Source organism: Argiope bruennichi, chromosome 4, assembly GCF_947563725.1.
Source record: "Argiope bruennichi chromosome 4, qqArgBrue1.1, whole genome shotgun sequence".
Lineage (NCBI taxonomy): Eukaryota > Metazoa > Arthropoda > Arachnida > Araneae > Araneidae > Argiope > Argiope bruennichi.
The window spans coordinates 85,409,510-85,421,586 of NC_079154.1; positions in this window are offsets into that span (position 1 = coordinate 85,409,510).

Here is a 12,077-nt window from a genome sequence, read left to right on the forward strand (position 1 = left end):
TATTATTGTTTAACTTTTATTATTGGAAATTAAGTGATTTTATTCCATTATTCTATTTTATTTGCATTCTACAATTTTATTGCATGACTATTATTGTATTGTATAATTTTATTGCATGACCATTATTGTATTCTAAGAATTATGGAAAACTTATTATTGTATTGTAATGATTATTGAATAACTATTATTGTATTGCAATGATTATTGTACAACTATTATTGTATTGTAAATATTATTGAATAAATATTATAGTAACGATTATTGAATAACTATTATTGTTTATAAGAATTATTAAATTACTAAAATTTTTGTATTGTTAATTTCTGCTATTGTTGTTATGTTTGTTTCACTAAACATTTCCCGGAAAAGCGGTGGCTTTATATTGGTTAGGTTGATGTGATTAGATGTTGTTGCTCTGTTTTAGATATTTCACACATTTTCATAGAGAGTTCTACAAATTATGTTGTCATCGATTTTTAGTATTGACTAATGCCGCTTGTATCTTTCTGCTAGGTGGGGTTGCTATGAGTCTAGGTGGGTCATGTAGTATCCTCATTTGTCTTTTTATTTGGTAAGGTTTTGTTTATCCTCATTCTTGAAACTTTCTTTTTAAACCTCTTATTCTGTAGAATGCATCAATAAAATTTAGTTTTGATGCAACTTGTAGATTTGGCAAATGAGTTACATAAACGTTTCCTGATGTATTTAGATATCCGTATCAATTCATTTTAAATCAAAAATTTTTTCCTATCTTTGAATATTAATAAGCATTAGCATAATACAATAAAACATTTCGGCATTTTTATAAAATTTTAAAAAAATAGTTTTTTATAGCTTATTACAAATATTTCCCACGAGGACTAGCCTTTAATTTTGGAATAAGAATTGTGCCTCATATTTGTTTCAGGTTAATCTATTGATTGTTCTTTTTCTGAATAAACGCGCCACCTTCTTCGAGCGCACATGATAATTACTATGAGCCAACTGAAAAGTTTTTTGTTTCGGTGCAATTTTGGTAAAAATTCTGATCATTTCATTTAATATGAATTTTCTTTCGAGAAAAAAGGGTATTGACTTGAAGTATTATATCTATTCCCTTAGGATCATCTCCAATTATCATTACTTCCAAGTAGTGCAAATCTTTATGTATCTTACTTTTTTTCAGAATTACGGATTTCAATATAAAAGAAATATATAGATAAAATCATTCCATATACAGAAGAAAAATGTTAGCATAAAAAGTTCTGTATAACTCATGAAATAAAAAAAAAATACATAGATTTCTTTCAACAGCAGAAATTATATATAATTTTTGTTTTTTAATATTTAATAATTCCCTGTATAATAAATTCCTTATATTTATCCCATAATTCCATTTAGACGTGGCAAAATATAACTTTTTTTTTTTAAATTCACAATTTTTTTTAATTATTTAATTGCCTTTAAGAAATTGACGATTATTTAAATGATTAAAAGTGTATAAAAATACAAAAAAAGATAGATGAAAAAATCTAAAAATAAGTAAAAGTAATATTTGACAAAATCATACAAATCAACCAGCAACTGAGTAAGGGCAAATATATTGCAAAATTTGCATAATAGTTAGAATACAAATTTTTATTATATTTTAAATCCTTATACGTATTAAAAACCACAGCTTTTATTGAATAGACATCAGAAAAAAATGTCTAGCAAAGTACTCGAAGAAAGTACATATTATTTTTTGGTTGAAATATTGGTTATTGGAATTTACAGTGTCTAACAAATTATACTTGTAATTCCATTAATTTTTTAAAACAATTCTTTTAAATCTGTTGAAATTTCTCTGCATATAAAAAAATAAAATCATCGAGAATCGTCTCCCAGAATCTTTCTCGTATGCACTCTAATAAATGTACTTGTGTATTATTAACAACATTACATTAGCGAACAGTAATTACGAAGCAGCCTCGTAAATGTCAATCTTTTGCGATTATTCACTGAGATTAGGTGAATGTATATTTTTGACTAGAACAATGTATGTGTATTTTGGACTATTTTTTTCCGACCAATTGAAACCAAAACTGGACTCATAACTAAAATTATAATGCATGCACATCTCCGTCCCGGACTCCAGTAGCCAAAACTCAAGGTTTGCAGTTGGATGAATGTACGTAACTATTATACTACAGAATCATACCAAATTTGTAATACTCATTAAATCATTGTGTTTTTAGATAATTGTGCTTACATGCTTGTGGATGCTTTGATCTATAGACTGTCAACATTTTGGGGATTTTATTTCCAAATTCGATAGGCGTCTAAGCTTTGGACACTGAATTTTAACCAAATGAACTAATTTGCACACCCATTAATCCTTTATTGTGAGGGATTTAGGACTTAACTGGGGAGGTGCGGTCTAAGAGACCACATTTTCCTTATATTCAAATTAAATTTTCTAATGAAATATTAGTATGAATATCAGCCAACATATTCTGCAAATATTTTTCTGCAGTATATTTTAGAAATTTTTCAAAATATATTTTCTTTGAAAAAAGTAATGGCGTTGGAACGCACACTTTCTTCTGAGATTACATGTTACAACAAATAATATTCTTGAAAAACATATTAATTTTACCTTTTAATCTTATAAATTTTTCCTGTATACAAGGTATAAGAAAACAATATAATGAAAAAAATTAACAATTATATGGAAATAAGAATAAATAAATAAATAAATGGCAATGGGTAAATAGACACAAATAAATAAATAAATGGCAATGGATAAATAGACACAAATAAATAAATAAATGGCAATGGGTAAAATTGACCCTTTTCTTTATAGGTATCGTTTCTACGCAGAAACTTGTAAACTTGTAGCATGATTTTAGAGGGCATTTTGAACATACAGGTTAAGTACTAATATAATATTCTGCCAGTAAATTCTGTACATGTTTCTCTTGATATGTTAATATATTTAAAAAATTTTTCAAAATACAATACCACTGGAAAAATTAATTATATTTCAACTTATGTATTAGAATTAGTTGAATGCGAGTTTTCGTCCAATAAATATTCTGTTTAATTATCTTCAACACTGAAATCACTTTCTGCTTCATTTAAAAATCTCTTTAGTTTTATTTCATAACAAGTATCAGTAGGTTGGATGATGTTTCACGAACCAAATGTTACAGCTATCTGCTAAGCTTTGTATGAAACTTGAACACTAAAAGGGAGGTGCTGGCACACAAAAATCGCTCAAAGGAATTGCTGAACTATTTTAAAAAGCATCCTCTGAAACCGGTTTAAAAAGTGCACGTGTAGTGAAGAGCACGAAACAAGGAGCTACAGGATCAATCCATTCGATTGAGCTGAAAATAGAACGGACGTGACCAAAAGTCCATACTTAGCGATCTGAGAAACTGCACCTCCCCGATTATGGGTTGTGTTAAAATTTATAGCAAGATATCGAATTTTACTCGCATCGAAGCACAAAATGTACAAAGAATAATAAAAATACTGCATGATATATGATAACCCTCTTTCATTATATAAATATTATATACCAATCAGGATGCTCAGCATTAATTTTTCCCTCTTTGAATACTTTCTGCGTCTTGAATGATATTTATATCAATGATAAAGATTTTTACGAATAGAAACTCTTTTTTCGCCAACAAAGCATAAAAAAAATTGTCGGATGATGATTTGTGATGGCTCATTTTTTTCTGAGTTACATTATTGATAAGGAATAAATACATCTTGAATTCACTCACAGCAAGATTGGATATTTTCTTTTATCGTTTGGTATCATTACTCACAAGGATTTTAATGAGCCATAAACACTTCTAATAGTCACACTATTTTATGAGTGTAAAATGTCTTCAAATAGTTAGAAACATTTATACCAAGATAGAGGCGTTAAGAATTTATTCTATTAATTTCCGGTCTAGACAGCTGAAAAGCGTTTACTCTATTAGAATTATTCTGTGTCAGAAAGAAACTGATATCATGTCATCAAAACAAAACTGTAGTGTATCTGAAATTCCAAGAAATAAGAATAAAAAATTACCAGATAATTCAACTGTTTTTTATAGAATAAAATAAAGATATTAAGGATGCTAGAGTCTTTAGAATGTCTCCGAATATTTATTTTTCAGATAGCAAATTTTATTGCTGAAGATTATTTACTTGAAGCAATGCTTTATTTCCATGCTGGTTTTATAGTTTTTCTTCATTTTGCAAATGCTTGAGTTACAGACAGTTGAATTTAGCAGAAAGAAAATGTTGGATGTTTTCTCTTTCTTGCATTTTTTCTGATAATTTAGCTTAATTTAAGAACATTCATTATTAGTTTGGAATTCAGATATACTATTCATTCATTAATATGTAGTTCTCCAGGAACTTCTAATTTGCAAATCTTAATGTACAAAACTAGTGCAATTAATGCATTTAGGTTTTTATTTCGAATTTTTCTAATCGATAATGCCTTGATGCCATTAAAAAAAACTTATTTGGTATGCTTCAAATAAAAATTCAAAGCATACACTTTTAGAAAATGCTGAGAACTATAAAATAAAACGGAATCAAATAGAAAACCCAAATCTGAACCAGATGAGATGTGCGTGGAATTGAAAATTCTTTAGTAAGGAAAACTTAACTTGTGAAAATGATTTACATACGTACATCATTATTATAGTTGCTTAGTTCTCATTCCGCATACATATGCGTTCTTCGCAGCATTGCGTAAATCGATTATTTGATTTGAAAATAATCGGCATTCTACAGATATTTTACAGAGGCAATAGGAAATCTTTATCCACACATTAGCCGTTTTAATTTCCTTTAACTGTACTGTTTTTCCTTTTATAATTTAGAACTTCCGATCTTTTCCTTTTATAATTTAGAACTTAGTTTCCGATCATAATTTACAATGAGGTTTCAAATGTTTTTGAATGAAATTCTTATTTGCGTTTTAATGATATATTCAAAAATTTAATTTATTAATTAATACTGCATGAACTATTACTTATATCTTTCGTTTATAAGTATTTGGTTCTGTAAAAGCTCATATATTTCTAGAATACTGAAACAAAATGCCATGCATCAAATTTCTTGGATTTTTATTTTTATAAATTTCTATATTTTTATTTGCCTTTGTAGAGTTTTGCAACTGTGTTACTTCATTTTATTATTTTGTAAATAGCTTTATTTTCAATAAATATACTCATTCGATAACGTCATTTTCTATCTAGAAAAAAAAACCTTTCTAGAAAATTAAATAAAGAAAATGCAGACGTTTACACTTTAAACTTAAATCTTATTTATAGAAATATATCCAACTTACAGGAAGTCTTTTCATTAATAAGTCAGATGTTTGTTCTATATTATTTCACTAAATTAAGTGAATTTTTCTGAAACATCAATTTGAGTGTTAATACAGCGTTTCTAAATGTAATTAATGGCAGTAAAGAAAAAGATCAGAATTTTTAGTTAGAAATATATCAAATCAAAATTTGTACTTTAAACTAAAGTAGATTGGAATATTTTGTTTTAAATTCGACATAATTCAACCTATTTTGCTACTGAAATGGTTATTTGCTGCTAAATTGGATGGCGATTGAAATAAATGGAAGCTGCGGTACATTTAAATCAATACTTAATGACTACAAATAAGCATCTAAAATATGACCTCATAATGATACAATATTTATGATATTATATCAGCATAATTTATAATATATCTAATTTAAATTTCTTGTAGTATTTGACGTATTATAACAATATCATATATCTCTACAAATCTTGACACATGTCGTTGTTGTTACTTATGACATCTGTCATAGACAAGTCCATTGTGAAAGTCAGCGATTTTGAGCTGAGTTTTAGCTACTATTTTTTTCTTAGAGCCATCTAGGCCCAAGAGCACGTCTTAGCTACTTATGCGTCACAGCAATTTTTACGGGGTGGACTTTATTCATACAATTCATTCACTCATCCTCATATCGTAATTTAGACCTCAATCAGAGAACGATCATTTCTGATTCTGTACCTTCACTTGTATTGCATAGACTTGGAGGATTTTGTCGGTACGAAAGATTTATACATGCACAAGCCACCATGTACACGGGGAGTCTTCGACCGACCGATTTTGAGCTTACAACCCAAGGGATGTAATTATTTAAAGTCCTAAAACAAGGCTTATTTGTGACACATAATTAATATAAAAAAGAATTAAAACGAAAGAAATGGGATTCACAAAATGAAATGTCATAATTTAACTAAGAAAAGCAATCACCTATATTGCACAAATATATGCTTCATTGGTTCATCAAGTAGGGGATTGAATTTTCTTCGCTGAGATTGAAACTATTTTCGATTTGTCTCCATTACTTTGTTGTTCGACAAAGAAGACGACAGTTTAGGGTATTTTTTAGCGGAACAAATATGTCAGAATCACCTAATGAGAAAGTGAAACTTGTATATTGGTTGTTTCCTAACTGTCTATCAAACTTTCGTGGGTTTATTCCTATTGAGGAAGATCTTCAATAAATAAATTCCAATGGATTCGGGAAAAAATGCCAAAAGATTTGAAAAGTTAAGAGATATCAAATGATTAATATGCTTTTTTTTGCTTTACAAATAAATATTATTTTAATTTATAAATTTGGTACATGTAGTGATTAAACAGAAATCACTTTAAATTTCCCAAGCAAATTCTTAGCAAATTATTTACACAATTTCCAAAAAGAACCTGGAAGACCAGACATGTAAACGAATTTATGCCCAAAAACTTTCGTCAAACTATAATAATAATGACCGAAACAGACACAAGACAGAAATTTATTATAGCAGTAATATATTTTGTTGTTTGTACATTGTAAATAAATATATCATTCTTTGCATAATACATACATGCTGCAAACATGTAAAAGAATTGATCTCCATTTTTTTTTTTTTCAAACCACATTGATAATGGCCGGAAAAGACAAAAGGCAAACATTCATTATAGAAATAATGCACTTTGTTGTTTTGATAGAGTAGTAAATAAATATAACATACTTTGCCGTAAAACAATAATGCATAAAAAGTTATTTAGTTTATGTGTCAGAACTTCATACAGACCTTAATGCTTTGAATCTTTAGGGACATCAGTATTATGTATTTTCTATCTATCTGAAGTATTTTTCTATCACATATGTATTTTCTTGGCGATATCATAAGCTATTTATTATAGTCAAAAGGAAAAAAAAATCCTTAACTATCATGATGGAATAAAATTATTTTCAATACAGTATAAACATACTTATAGTTAGAGAATAAATTCTCAGAAATTCTCTATGATGCTGAAAATATTATGGCAAATTGTTTTTGAATATGCACAAAAGATCTAAATGTAAGATTTGCATATATAATAGAACATGTTTAGAGTATGCAAAGATTTCAAACATTTATTTGATGCAAAATATTGTTACAAATAAGAGATGTCATTTGAATTTTATAATTCGAAATTCGTTTCTAATTGAATATGATTTTGTAGTGCAGAAACTCATTTTATTAGTTATTTTTTGAGCAATATTCATCGATTCATCCATCTAAATAAGAAGAAGTGATATAATCATCAGTGTATATATATATATATATACTAGCCGCCTTTGGCGACCAGCCGGTTCGCCAATCTTAATGTTCGTTAAAATTAAAATTTTAACGAACATTAAGATTATTAAGAACAAATTATTAAAATAATTAAATATTTTATGCAATTCCTACTTTAATAGCCTCTTCATCAAAATATTTTAAAACTTTAAATTTTGATTGTCATATAATTCTCTCATAATATTATAAACGCCTTCAGTCATAACGTAATATGTATCTCTCTAATTTTCTGTTAGTTCCCGTAGAATTTATACTATAAATTAAAGTGGAAAGGATTAATCTGCAATTAATATAATAATATTTTTTACTGAAACAAAGTATTTTTTTGTAATATGATTACTGAAAACAGTCCCTGAGCGTTTAAACGTTATGGGCACTAAAGAATATCTTTCCTAATTTATGTAATATTTCAAGAATTTGTTAACAAAATATTCTCAGATTCATTATGACCAGAACGATTAATTAACAATGTTTAATTTTAAATGCATCAAACACTAAGAAAATAAAACGAATCGTTTAAAATAATCGATTGAAAACAGGTTATAAAAAGCTAAAAAAATGATGTACTTAAAACTATAAGCGTATACAAAAAATATATAAATAACATAAATACAATTTAATTTTCAAAACTTGCAACCAACCTAAAAATAATTTAAATCACCCGTTGATAATGGTTATCATGTCAACAATCAGAAGTGAATTTTCAACGCCAGTTACGGTAACGCAAATGCGTGAGTTTTTCTACGCCAGTTGGGGTAACGCTATGAAGATTAGAAATTTTTAATTTCCTTTATTCTGTTTTATTTTAATTCCAAAGTACTTAAGAATGAATCTGAAAGATCGATTAATTAACAATGTTTAATTTTAAAGGCATCAAACATTAAGAAAATAAATAGAATCGTTTCAAATAATCAGCCGAAAAATCTTAAGCCTAGCTTTATGACTGTTGGGAAAAAAACTGAATCCGTACTCATTTGGCGGTGGGGAAAATGAAAAGATTTTTTTGGCGGGAAAGTTAGTTTTTAATTAATAATTAAAATTCTAATTAAAAATTCAAAAAAAGTCTTATCCTATCTTTTCAGTTAGATCAAACTGAACACGGTGTGCAAATTTGATTAAAATCGGTTTAGTAGTTTAGGAATCCATCGCGGACAAACAACGTGACACGTAATTTATATTTATATATATATATATATATATATATATATATATATATATATATATATATATATATATATATATATATATATGTGTGTGTGTGTGTGTGTGTGTGTGTATGTTATATGTTTCATATTTTATAGATAATTACTAAATTTAAATATTTTTATTTTATTACCTTATAAATGAAAACTTTGCATTAATATATAAGTTCTATCAGAACTTAAATCAGTAAAAAGTACGTTAATACAATTGCAATTACAAATATTAGTAATTATTTTAATTATTTTTCTTTTCTTTTAGCGAACTTGTCGGAATTTATCAAAACCCAATAACACTTTTCTTCAATTATTCTAATATTCATCCGACTATGATACCCTTTTTCTTTTTTGCAAAAGTTTTAGAAAATTACTTCTCCTTTCTAAATGCTTATGGTATCTAAATTTGAACAACAATGATTAAAAAAATGAAAAATATGTAATTCTAATTTACTTTAACTAATATCATGTAATTTGATAAGTCTAAGTCTTTTCTGCAGGGCATTTGAAGTTAGAGAAGTTTAGATTTCCAAGTAAGCCATTATTACTAGTTTTTAAAAATTCCAGATATTTAATTTAATTAATTTTTTTTACCATTTTAAGCTCTACACTGGGGAGGACGCCTCGTAATTGAGGATGAGAAGCTTCCGGCTTGGTGGCTGGTTCTTGCCACCCTGGTGGGTGCAGATAAAGGAGGAAGTCGGCTCCCACATTGACGGGACGAATTTCCAACAGAAAGATTTGTATGTGCCTATGATGGTCGTTAGGACAAAGTCACGGTTCCCACCAGTGTTGTTATTGCGGCGGTCCTGTTATTCAGATTTTTTTCAGGTGCCTCTAGGAGAGTCGGAGTAGCCAATTTATTTAAGGTTACCATTTTAAGATCTGAATTTTCATTCTGCCTTCATTTTGCTTTGAATAAATGCGGGACGCATTGGCGAAAATATTTTGAAACATCCCCCCTCGTTCGAATGGAGTAACTTTTTTTAAAAAAAATCTTACTGCTTTATGAAATGATAGAAGTTAAACTTCTTATGGATTAATCTGCAGTCACATTTGAATATTTTTCAGTCTTAATCAAATGAATTTCAATATCGTCCTTTTCTTATGCATTAATTTCATATACCAAACCAAGGTAAAAAAAGCTTTTGCATACAATTTTAAATATTTCACTGAGGACATTTATGCTATAATCACCACAATAAAAATAATAATCCAGTGTTTCAACCAGAAATAATCCAATGTTTCAACTCATCCTCTTGAAGCCATCTCTCTTATCATTATAAATTTAAAGAAAAAAAAATTATCTATCCAGAAATATAGGAAGAGCCTATAACATCAGAAAAAATAATTAGCACAATTTAGAGTTTAAATTACATTCCTTGGTTTATGCCAACCTGGCTGGAGTTCAGTACACTTTTTACTATATCCAATGTTGCAGCAGAATTATTTTTTACTTAGTAAGAAACAAAAATTGATTAGGTGAATTAAATTTAATGCACTTTATTAGCACCAAAACATGATCCTGGATCAAATTGTAAACTAAAAGGAATGCGAAATTTAAAATGTGATTTATTTATTTTTTTACTAAAATTGATATTCTTTGTCAAAGCTAGAATCAATCAGTCATCAAAAAGAGACCAAAATGCATATTCGGTTACTTTACAACAGCAAATGGCACAAAATGCTGTCGTGTGGAACTCTGAAGAACATTTAGCACACGCATCTTTTACACCTCACCCGAAGTCCACAATTTTTATGAGTAGTGAAGAAAGATAATATGTTTATTATTTTAATCTATTGATTATATATATCTTTGCATGCAACATCTTTTCACGATTATTATTGCAATCAAAAGCTAAATCTTTTTTAAATGAATTTGAACATTATTAAGTTAATAAGGGAAAAAAAACTGTAACCTTCAAACCAAAATTGAACGTAAAACTATTTTTCATTCAGTCCTTTCCAGCAGACTTGCAAGAACAACCGTGAAAAAATGTACAATGTATTCCTATGGCAAGATTCTTTTTAACTTCGAATTCGAATTCTTGTCATTTTATTTAAACAATTCTCTATACTGTCAGTAGTTATAGACAAAATGATCACACATAAAACGTGACCTAACTAAAATCAAACAAAGATTTCACGATATTATTACAAATAAGTTTATTTGGCAACAGTGAATTTGGCCACATGGAACTCTTTTATCCAAATTCCTTTTCACCAGATAACCTTGGATATTCAAGTAATATAATTTCCTTTTATCGTCAATTTTCTTATATTTTCTTTGAAGTTCAAATAATTTTTCAAACATCTAAAGCTATTTCTGGTTATTTTACTTGGGAATTACTAATTAATTTATTTTTTGGGGTGGAATTGCCATATCTGTTTGAAGAGGAACCCATATTGAGAGAATTCCTTCTCCAAATGTTTGTTTCATTTTAAATTAATATTTGAAACTACTCCCTATTCAATATAAAAATGAATATTTAGTAAGGAATATTAAAAAACAATATTTCAGAATCAATCTGGTTACCTAAATATGTGCTTCCTAACATGTGTGACTATATGCGCTTCCATTAAAAATTGATTTAAAAAAAATCACATTTATCTTATCGTGTTTTTTAAATATAATATTCTGACTATTTTAAAAATATCGAATTTTAAATTAATCATGAAATTAATGACATAATATTTTCTTAAACGTGTTTACATTACATTTTTTGGTATGTAATTATAAGATTTTAATGCAGTTCGTAAATTTTTCATCAGAAAATCCTGCTTTTAATGAATTAAAATTCCAATAAAATAGTTTTGTTTTCCAAGGACAATAGTGTTTGTAAATTTTTGAATTCCATTCATTCTCCATTTTTTAAATACGTAGCGTATTTTGCAATTTTCAAACAATCAATATTGTAACAAAAATATAAGAATCATGTATTTTAAAAAATTAAGATATATTTGTGCTACTTGAAAAATCTCTTAGATTTTTATGCATTTGTAATAATGGGAAATGACGGATTTCACTTATTATTAAATATTAGAAAAACGAAATAACTAAAAAATAGAAATGTATTTCTATATAAAGAAGCTCCATTGGTACATTTGGCACGCAGATTAATATGTATATTTACATCTTTCTTAATTAAACCTTATTTGTTATCATGAATAAAGAATAAAATAAAATCCTTAATTACCTTCAAAGTCAGATTAAATTCTGGTTCAAAGAAGAAAAAAAAATACTAA